The sequence below is a fragment of the Bidens hawaiensis genome, unplaced genomic scaffold, assembly GCF_021521415.1.
Source record: "Bidens hawaiensis isolate Kalapana, Puna unplaced genomic scaffold, B.hawaiensis_p1.1 tig00065849_1, whole genome shotgun sequence".
Taxonomy (NCBI): Eukaryota; Viridiplantae; Streptophyta; class Magnoliopsida; order Asterales; family Asteraceae; genus Bidens; species Bidens hawaiensis.
The window spans coordinates 29,983-39,976 of record NW_027506587.1 but is presented as its reverse complement, the minus strand read 5'-3'; positions in this window follow the sequence as shown (position 1 = coordinate 39,976).

Here is a 9,994-nt window from a genome sequence, read left to right as displayed (position 1 = left end):
CAACAATAAAATACAATGATCCAAAAGCTTAACAAAAATTACAACCAAACAAACTATTTATAGACAAACACCAGCTACAACAACCATATAAGTTTCATGTTCAACAGCCGTATAAGTCCATGACCGGCGTATAAACTATCAACGTGTAATTGATCCAATAGCCGCATATGTCATCCAACGTATATGTCCATGCAACACTTTAATCCGTATAAGTCCACAACAATTAGCCGCATAAGTCAATATCATTAATACTCAGCGTGTATGCTCCATTATCAATCAATATGTGGAGAATAAACACTGCATATACATCAATCTATATGTGGAGAATAGACACCGTATAAGTCCACGCAACCTTTGAAGAGGTAGGTCCCAGCAGAGCCCAGCTGGACCCGCAAGACTCACCTTGAACAGGGACGTCTGCGCAACGACCAACTGCTCCCGCAGGACCCACCATGCTCAGAGAAAACCTTACGCGCAGTACGCCAGCTGTACCCGCAGGGAAAGCCTCCCAATGGTGAAGTACCCCGCTTGTTCCCGCAGTTGCGGATACAAGCCATCAGGGAAGGCTACCCGCACTGACAGCAAGGCTACACGCACAAGGCACTAGCTACTTCAGTAGTCACATGAAGGAATGAGCAAGGCGGGAATAATCACGCCTAAATGAGCCAGTCCATATGCTTCTGGAAGATCTTTTGTACTATACCTACTAAGGTATGGGCAGAACAGACGATCTGACCAGAACAGCCCATGAACCAATCACAGGGTGACAGCTCACCGACAACAGCACGAGGAGGAGCACCCTCTAGTACTGTTTGTCACTATTAGCCGCTGCCTACTCACCAACCCTTACTATGGGACGTGCGCAGCCTACAGTTGGTGGAACAGTGCATAGCCGACAGTAAAGGAACAGTATGCAGCCGACCTTGTTACTGTCGGCCGTAGTCTATCCACCAACCAGCATGGCCTGTGCGTAGTCCACTGTTGGTAGAACAGGAATACTATTCAGCCGGCTGTACCTTCTAGGAAACCTACCTTGGGCTATAAATACTCCAACACCTTGGAATGGTAAGGACATCATCTGATATCTCGTTATCTTATCTCATCTAGCAATCTCTCAATATACACTTATATTCAGAGCAATCTAGTCTGATTCTCACGCCGGAGGGTGGTCACAAGGAGGAACCCCCCCCCCCCTTCTCAGTGACGAGCTTACGGTGTCTGTTTTGCAGGTCACCTGAAGAACAACCTTCTCTGCTGGACCTCATCCTCGTGGGAAACATTACTTAACCCCCAGATTATCCGTAATCTGCCCCGGGTCACTTAGTGTTTCTTCATTGGCGCCATCCGTGCATAAAAGCTAGAACTAATTCTTAGTTTTTTCAAAAATTTCTGAAGAAATGGTTAATGTTACTCCGGTCCCAAGGCCAGTAAGCGACCAAGAAACCCCGGTAACCACAACCCCAGCAACTGGGGGGAACACCGGCGGTTATACAAATCTTACGAACACTACCCCGGTTACCCAAGCCGGGGCAAGTGCAGTAAATATTCCACTGGGGTTCACTGATGCCTAGTTGGAGAAACGAACGAGGGTCCCTCGCCAAACACTAGATCAAGTTAAGGCATGGGCCGAAGCACGTCAGAAAGAGTTCCAAGCCGAGTTGGATGAACGCTTGCGTTCAGTTCAACAGGCTGACGAATTCGGCAGTACTCGCCAACATCTCAATATGAACAGTGAGTGCGAGTACTCAGACGATGAGCGGGAAGAATCCGATACCGACGCAAACCCTCACCATAAGGCAAAAGGGAAGCGTAAGGAAACGGACTTCCAACCGACAAGGAATTTTGGGGAAGCCTTTAAACCAACAAATGCGGAGAGAAACCCGCGTGACTTCTCCAAAACCTTTAGACCAACTGCTGCAAATGCAGGAAAGTCTAAGTTCGCAAGGGACATTGCGGAAGCAATCGCCGCGAGAAGTGCCAAACAAATGTCCAACATCGGCACTTATGATGGTCTATCCGACCCAGACGACCACTTGAACAGATTCATTGCGGGGGCAACCGTCAGTAACTGGATGGAACCCACGTGGTGTTATATGTTCCAGATGACTCTGGTTGGAGCGGCCAGGGCATGGTTCGATCGTTTACCGGTCCACCACATTTATGATTGGGCGGACTTTCAGAACAAGTTCAGCCAGCACTTCAGCCAGCAAAGGAAATATACTGAAGAACAGTGGACGATCCTCAACTGCGTTAGAGAGGAGGATGAATCTTTACTAGACTTCATCACTCGCTTCAACTCCAAAAAGCTAAGTCTCAGCAACATAAGTTAAGATCTTGTTCGCGCCGCTTTCATCCAGGGCGCCGAATACCCAGAGCTTATCCGCACATTGACGGGTAAGGACGGCATGCCATCCACATGGGATGCCATCATGACGGCGGCCAAGCGCTTTGCCGAGACGGAGAAGCAACTGGGAAGGGATCTTCCCCAGAGTACACACCTCTACACGCAGAGGACTAGAGAAAACAATGTTCGGATCGCCCGACAGAACAAAAAGAGGAAGCTAGGTATTTGGCAGTCAAGGGTAAACTTTGACACCTCATCCAGCTCTCACCCTCTTGTTGGCGGAATAAATAACACACACCCTTCAAGCCAAAAACACCGGTGGACGCCACTCACCAAAAGCGTCACGGAGATATTTGCCACTGAAAAGCTACCATGGCCAAAAGCTCCAATGATCCGGCAGCGACCCAATGCGGATCAGAGCAAATCTTGTGACTTCCACGGGACAAAAGGTCATAGTACGGAAGAGTGTACATCCTTGAAGGATATTGTTGAAGCATTCGTCAAGGATGGAAGACTTGCACACCTGGTGGCATCAATCAAGAAGGGAGGAAGGAACGATAACCGGTACCGAGGCAACGGACGAAAGCCCGTTGACATCAGCATCAACATGGTTCATGGTAAGATTAGAGGAAGAAAAAGGCGAACGACAGAACCATGCGCGTGGAAGGAAGCTGAGGTGCGCTTCCCGCGAGTGCCAGGAGGACCCAGCAAAGAGGGCCCTATCGTCATCAAAAGCCAGCTGGGGCACTACATCACTTCTCGCACTCTTGCTGACAACGGCGCCTCGTCAACGGTGATGTACAGGCAGTTCTTCGACAAGCTAGATGACGAAGACAAGGAGCGCCTGGAAACGGTCTGCGCCTCGATGGAAGGGTTCGATGGCAGCACAAACACCCCCCTGGGTATCCTATCTTTCCCCATCACTCTTACGGACGTGAATCACTCACGCACGGAAGACGTGGATTTTGTCGTAATGAGGAAGCCACACCACACATACGACATTCTCTTCGGAAGAGACGGGATGGCAAGATTCAACGCTGTGGTATCCTCAGTCCACGGCATGATGGGATGGCCAACAGCTAAGGGTGTAGCGTTGATCACCGGCATTCTCCAGGTATGCATCGCATCTGTCTCATCTAAACCCAAACCAAAGATGGCTAAACCAACCATCACCGAACCAGAAAGATGGGCCTTCAACGGCAAATACCCTGACCAGGCCGTTTCCATTGGCCCAACAGTTGTTGATCCCACACGCACCTTACTCAAGCGCTTATTACAGAAAAACGCTGACATTTTCGCGTGGACACCAGCTGACATGACTGGTGTACCCCGAAGTAAGGCAGAGCATAAGCTCAAATGCGATCCGGCTGTTACGCCAGTCGTACAAAAGCGCAGAGTAATGGGGCCAGAACAAACTAACGCATGTAGAACCCAAGTCAAGGAACTCCTTGACGCAGGCATCGTACGCGTTAGTAGATATCAAACATGGGTTGCAAATCCCGTTATGGTACCGAAGAATAACAAACAATGGCGCATGTGCATAGATTTCAAAGACTTGAACAAAGCATGCCCCAAAGATTGTTATCCGTTACCCGAAATTGATCTTAAGGTGGATTCGTTAGCACCGTTTCGCCTTAAATGCTTCCTGTACGCGTATAAGGGGTACCATCAAATCCACATGGCCATTGATGATCAGGACAAAACCGCTTTTCGGACGCCCGATGGCACATTTTGTTACCAAATGATGCCATTCGGACTTAAGAATGCCGGGTCCACATACCAACGCCTGATGGACAACCAGTTTCATGCCCAAATTGGGAGGAACTTGGAAGTCTACATGGATGACTTGGTCATCAAAAGCCCCGACGCAGAAGCGATGTTGAAAGACATCGAAGAAACTTTCAACACGCTCAGGAAGATAAACATGAAGCTTAACCCGAGCAAGTGTGCCTTTGGAATGGAAGAATGGAAGTTCTTAGGGGTCATCGTCACTAAAGATGGCTTCAGAGCGAACCCTGAAAAGGTCGAAGCCTTTATCAAAATGGAATCACCTACTACCATCAAACAGGCTCAGACACTGAATGGACGACTAGTCGCACTCAATCGCTTTTTGGCAAACCACGCGGATAAGTCGTTTCCTTTCGTGTCAACGTTGAGAAACTGTTTAAAGAAAACGCACTTCCGCTGGACACCAGAAGCGGAAGCAGCTTTTCAGGAGATTCGGTCACGCTTGATCGAACTCCCAACGCTCACGGCACCAGAAGCGGGGGAGGGGTTAATCCTATACCTTTCCGCAACAGATAGAGCAACCGGGGCAGTCCTGCTAGTAGAGCGAAAAGGCATCCAGATGCCAATCTATTTTGTCAGCCGTATCCTAACAGACGTAGAAACCCGGTACTCTACCCTCGAAAAATTAGTCTTAGCACTTATACACGCTTCACGCAGGTTAAGACGATATTTCCAGGGTCACCCAATCACCGTCCTCTCCAACTTCAAACTTGCAAACGTTCTAGGCAAACCTGAGTTATCGGGACGCCTAGCCAAATGGGCAATTGAGTTGGGGGAGTACGCGATAAAGTATAAGCCAAGACCAGCCATAAAAGGCCAGGTTTTGGCCGACTTTATTGCGGAAGTGCCTGCATCACGGGAAAAAGAGTGCCAGGAAGAGGCTCAACCCTCTCCAGCACAAGACATCAATGATGTCTGGCAACTCTACACTGATGGAGCAGCCAGTAACGAGGGTTCAGGCACAGGGCTGAAACTAACCAACCCAGCAGGCCAAGAATACACTTACGCTATTCGACTGGATTTTCCAAGTACGAATAACGAAGCCGAGTATGAAGCATTCTTGGCTGGGCTGAGAATTGCGCGTAAGATGGGAGTGAAATACTTGGAAGCCCACGTGGATTCCATGTTAGTAGCCAATCAAATCAACGGGACGTACACGGCCGTGAACGACACAATGGCCCTGTACCTCGCACAAGCGAAAACCCTTATGCGCGATTTCAACGACTGCAAAGTCATACACGTCAAGCGTAGTGAAAACAAATATGCGGATGCGTTAAGCAAGCTTGCATCATTAGCCTTCACCCACTTGGGAAAGGACATCCGCATTGAACTCCTCGAGGCACCTTCGGTCCCGCACAAGGAAATTTGTGTCATCCAAACCGGCACAGAAACGTGGATGACACCAATAATAAAATACCTCGCGGCAGGTACACTACCAGAGTCAAAAACACAGGCAAGAAAACTACGCTGTAAAGCACTGAATTATCAACTCATAGATGACATCCTTTACAGACGTAACTTTCTTGGCCCACTCTTAAGATGCGTGGACAACCAAGATGCTGACTACCTCCTAAGGGAAGTACACGAAGGCATCTGTGGAGTACACGCAGGTCCATGCGCTGTTGTAGCTAAGCTAAACAACGCGGGATACTTTTGGCCGGGGATGCATACGGATGCGCTGGCATACATCAGAAAATGCAGGTCTTGCCAGCTCTACGCACCCAACACGCACCGCCCGAAGAATGAACTTGTTCCAGTCACCTCTTCATGGCCATTTCAGAAGTGGGCCATCGATGTGACAGGCCCATTTCCTACAGCAGCAGGAAATGTTCAGTTCCTAGTGGTAGCCATCGACTACTTCACCAAGTGGATAGAAGCAAAACCCTTAGTCCAAACAACCGCGAAACATATCAAAAAATTTATTTGGGAATTTATTATTTGTCGTTTTGGACTTCCACAGAATTTGATGAGCGATAACGACACCAACTTTGCTGACAATAAGCTACAACAGTGGCTGGAAGAACTTCAAATCACCCACACATTTACCTCAGTGGCACACCCGCAAGGTAACGGTGAGGTGGAAAGAGCAAATAAGAGCATCGTCGAAGGCATAAAGAAAAGACTCTTGGAACACAGATCCGGCTGGGTGGACGAGCTTCCACACGTCCTTTGGGCAAACAGAACGCTGAAGAAGGCCAGTACGGGAGAAACCCCGTTCAGTCTCACCTATGGCACTGAAGCCATGGTCCCGGTCGAAATTGGTTTACCCTCACCAAGGGTCTTGATTCAGCCAGAAGACAATGATGCAGAAAGACGGTTAGACCTTATGCTAACCGAGGAACGCAGAGACTTAGCCGCAGTGCGTGAAGAGAACTACAAGCGACAAATGCAAAAGTACTACAACACGCGGGTAAAACTCTGCAACTTCAATGTAGGAGACTACATACTGCGTAACAACGAGGCTTCGAACCAAGAACGCCCAGGAAAGTTGGCCCCGGTCTGGGAAGGGCCATACATTATCAAAGAAGTTTTGGGAAAGGGCGCATACCGGCTCGAGAGGCTCGATGGCACTCCCATCCCAAGAACATGGAATGGAGCTCAATTACGCAAATGTTATATGTAGATCAATTCCAAACTTGTAAAGAAAAGGCCTAGAGCCACTTCCAATGGAAATCATTCTCCTTTCACAATGTGTTGATAGCCTTACCTTTATACTTATGAACTTCCCACACTGATGTGCCGGTATTCACCGCATACATAGGGGAAGAAGTAAGTCGTTACGTGTGGAAGGCGGCAAAACCCGCATAAACACAATTTCAAGTTTTAAGGAAAACCTCCACGCAGGTTAGATGTAAGTAAAGTTTTGCCATCCTTGTAAGTGCAAGTGACGGTCTTACCCGCACGATCACGAACAAGGAGGCAAAACTTCAACCTATTATCTACCACGTCCAAAGGTTAACTTATTCTGAACACTTAGAAAATTTCAAAGGAAAAGATGAGGAAAACTTCCACGCAGGTCAGATATAAGTAAAGTCAAGCCATCCTACTAAGTGTAAGTGACGGTCATACCCGCACAATCATGAAAGAGGAAGCGAAACAAACTTATAATTTGCCACGTTGAAAAGTTAACTTATCTAAATACTAAAGAAATTGCTAAGTTAGATCAAAACATGCGTAAAATAAACAAGGCAAAGAATTAACACAATATTTATTCCATCAAAATTCAAATATTACAAAGATTGCTGGGTGCATACCCGCATACAAAAGAAGCATTACAAAAGCAAAAATCTACGCTAATGGTGGAAAGGGATCTTCAGGATCATGCTTCAGGACCACTTCCACTTGGACCCGCACCATCAGTAGAGCGTGGCGGTTCAAGGAAAGCTTTAAGGATAGCTAGCCCATCATCAGCAGCAGCGACTTCGTTTACCTTCTCCACCACCGGATGCGGGAAGGCGGCATACTGATTCACTGCTTGGTCATAAACAGCTTCAGTATCCACATCATACAAAGGGAAGTTGGAAGGCGGGATGCCTTTCTCAACAAACCCTAGACCAAGCAGGAAGCCGGCCTTTTCCCCATCCTCATGAGAAGCGTTGAGGGCTGTGCTCATAGCATCGTCATAAGACGTCTCCGTGAAGACCCGATGCACAACCTACAAAAAGGAAAAAAAATACAAGTATCAAAACCTTTTCTATTTACAAAGAAAAGCGTAAAGACATGAAAAGCTTACCTGAGACAACGCTTCTCGAAGAAGCCATTCCTTGGCAACCAGAGCTTCTTGGAGGGCGGCTTGAGCTTGATTACAGGCACGTTCGGCTTCACTTTTATTGAGGTTGGCAAGCAACACTTCCTTTGCAGCAGCCTCTTCGACGCCCTTTAGCTTCCGCTCAGTGTGGTCAAGCACGCCCCTCTGGTCCAGGATCTCTTGGAGCTTCTTCGCGTCCTCCATCGCCAAGGCATCATGAGCCTGTTGAAGCGCCTCTAATTTAGCTTTAAGTTCCTCATTCTCGAGGCGTAGAGGCTCAGCAACAGCTTCAGCCTTGGTGGCCCTTTCAGTCGCGTTCCTAGCAGTTTCCTTAGCTAGCCGAAGCTGTTCGTTAACAGCTTGGGCAGCCTTGGAACGGGCCTCGAGACGGGCCTGAACCTCAACTTCAAGGGCCTTGAACGCCTTCTCCTTCTCCGCAGCCGCGGCGGAGAGCCTCCTATTCTCCTCCCGGACAGCCCGCGCCTGAGCTACTTCTTGTATGCGAGCTGCTTTTAACTTGTCGTTTTCACGACAAAGCAGCTCGACGCGCGGCTGCATCCGGGCCAGGAGAACCCGAAGCTCATTGGTTAGCCTACCCTCCTGGTAGCTAGCCATGGCTTCCCCCAACGCACCACTGGGAGCTGCGTGACGAGCCCACTCCACGCACTCCACAGGTGTGCGAAGGGTTGTTCCTCGGCGGATGTTCCATCGTGGAACATACACTTCATTGGAATCCGACACTGCAAAAAACAAAAAGCAGTTAGGAAAAGATGATAAAAAAAAAAACAAATAGGCCAAAAGAACCCTACGCACCTGTAGGGTCAATAACAGGCCGATAGCCGCCAAACCCATCACCTGAACCCAAGGGAAATCTGTCCAAGAGGTCAGGTAGATGGGAAGGAGGCAGAGGTTGGCGAGAAGCCCCATGCATACCTGAAGGATCGGCCGTCGTTGCCGATGACGGAGGAGGCCTGGTAAAGGCCGCCGCGGCCGCCGCGGTCGCCGCTGCGGAATCCGCAGCAAAAGTAACCGCCGGCTCAGTGAAAGATGTGGTAAAAATGGCACTGACAGCCGGCGGTGATGTCATCACAGCTGGAACAGTTGGCTCAATAGATTGAGCAACTGAACCAGCGGAAGCAGGCGCAGCCGCCTGGGTCGTCGCCTCAGGAAGGCTGACCAAGCCTACCGTCATGGGCGGAGGGGTACTCTTCCCTGCTCCACCCTGGAATGCGTCAACATCCACGCCTGCACAAAGAAAAGTATTAAAGATGGAAGACTATGAAGTTAAAAATAAAGTTTGTACTTACGGGTTTTCTTGAGCCTGAAAGTGCAGACAGGCGGGGATGAACCCGATGGAGCCTACCGTCATGGGCGGAGGGGTACTCTTCCCTGCTCCACCCTGGAATGCGTCAACATCCACGCCTGCACAAAGAAAAGTATTAAAGATGGAAGACTATGAAGTTAAAAATAAAGTTTGTACTTACGGGTTTTCTTGAGCCTGAAAGTGCAGACAGGCGGGGATGAACCCGATGGAGCCGGCCTCTTTGCGCCGCTCACCGTCGTCATCCGGGGCTCTCCGGAGGTGACAGTCGTCACAGCCTCCGGAGCAGTGGTCTTCTCACCACCGGGGTTCCCCGCCACCTCCTCGCTCTCGGCCTCTGAGTCAGACCGAGGTACCGGATCGGCAGTGGAGGCCACCTTCTCCTTCCCCTTCCCGCCGGCGGCCTTCTTATTCCGCACCAACGGAGGACCATCTGCGGATTCCTCATCAGAACATAAGATTAGAGGAATTCCAGCAGAGGTTTCAACATTGAGGGGTCGAGGGTTGAATAGCGCCTTACCTGGCCGCCTGGCGCTCAGGATCTCGTGGCCTAGCGGGTAGACCTCCACCTCCACGAACCGATCCGCCGTTTGTTCTATGATGGGCAACTCGTTCTCATCTAGAGCACGAGTACCCATCCGAGCGGGACCGTCAGCCTCCCGCGGATACAGGAGCGACTGCATGTCGTTCCCCTCTGAAATAAACAGGAAAGAAGTTAGAAGAGATTCTAAATCAACAAAAAGAAACAGAGCATACCGTAAGGAACAGAGTTCAAACCGTATTCGAGGACGAT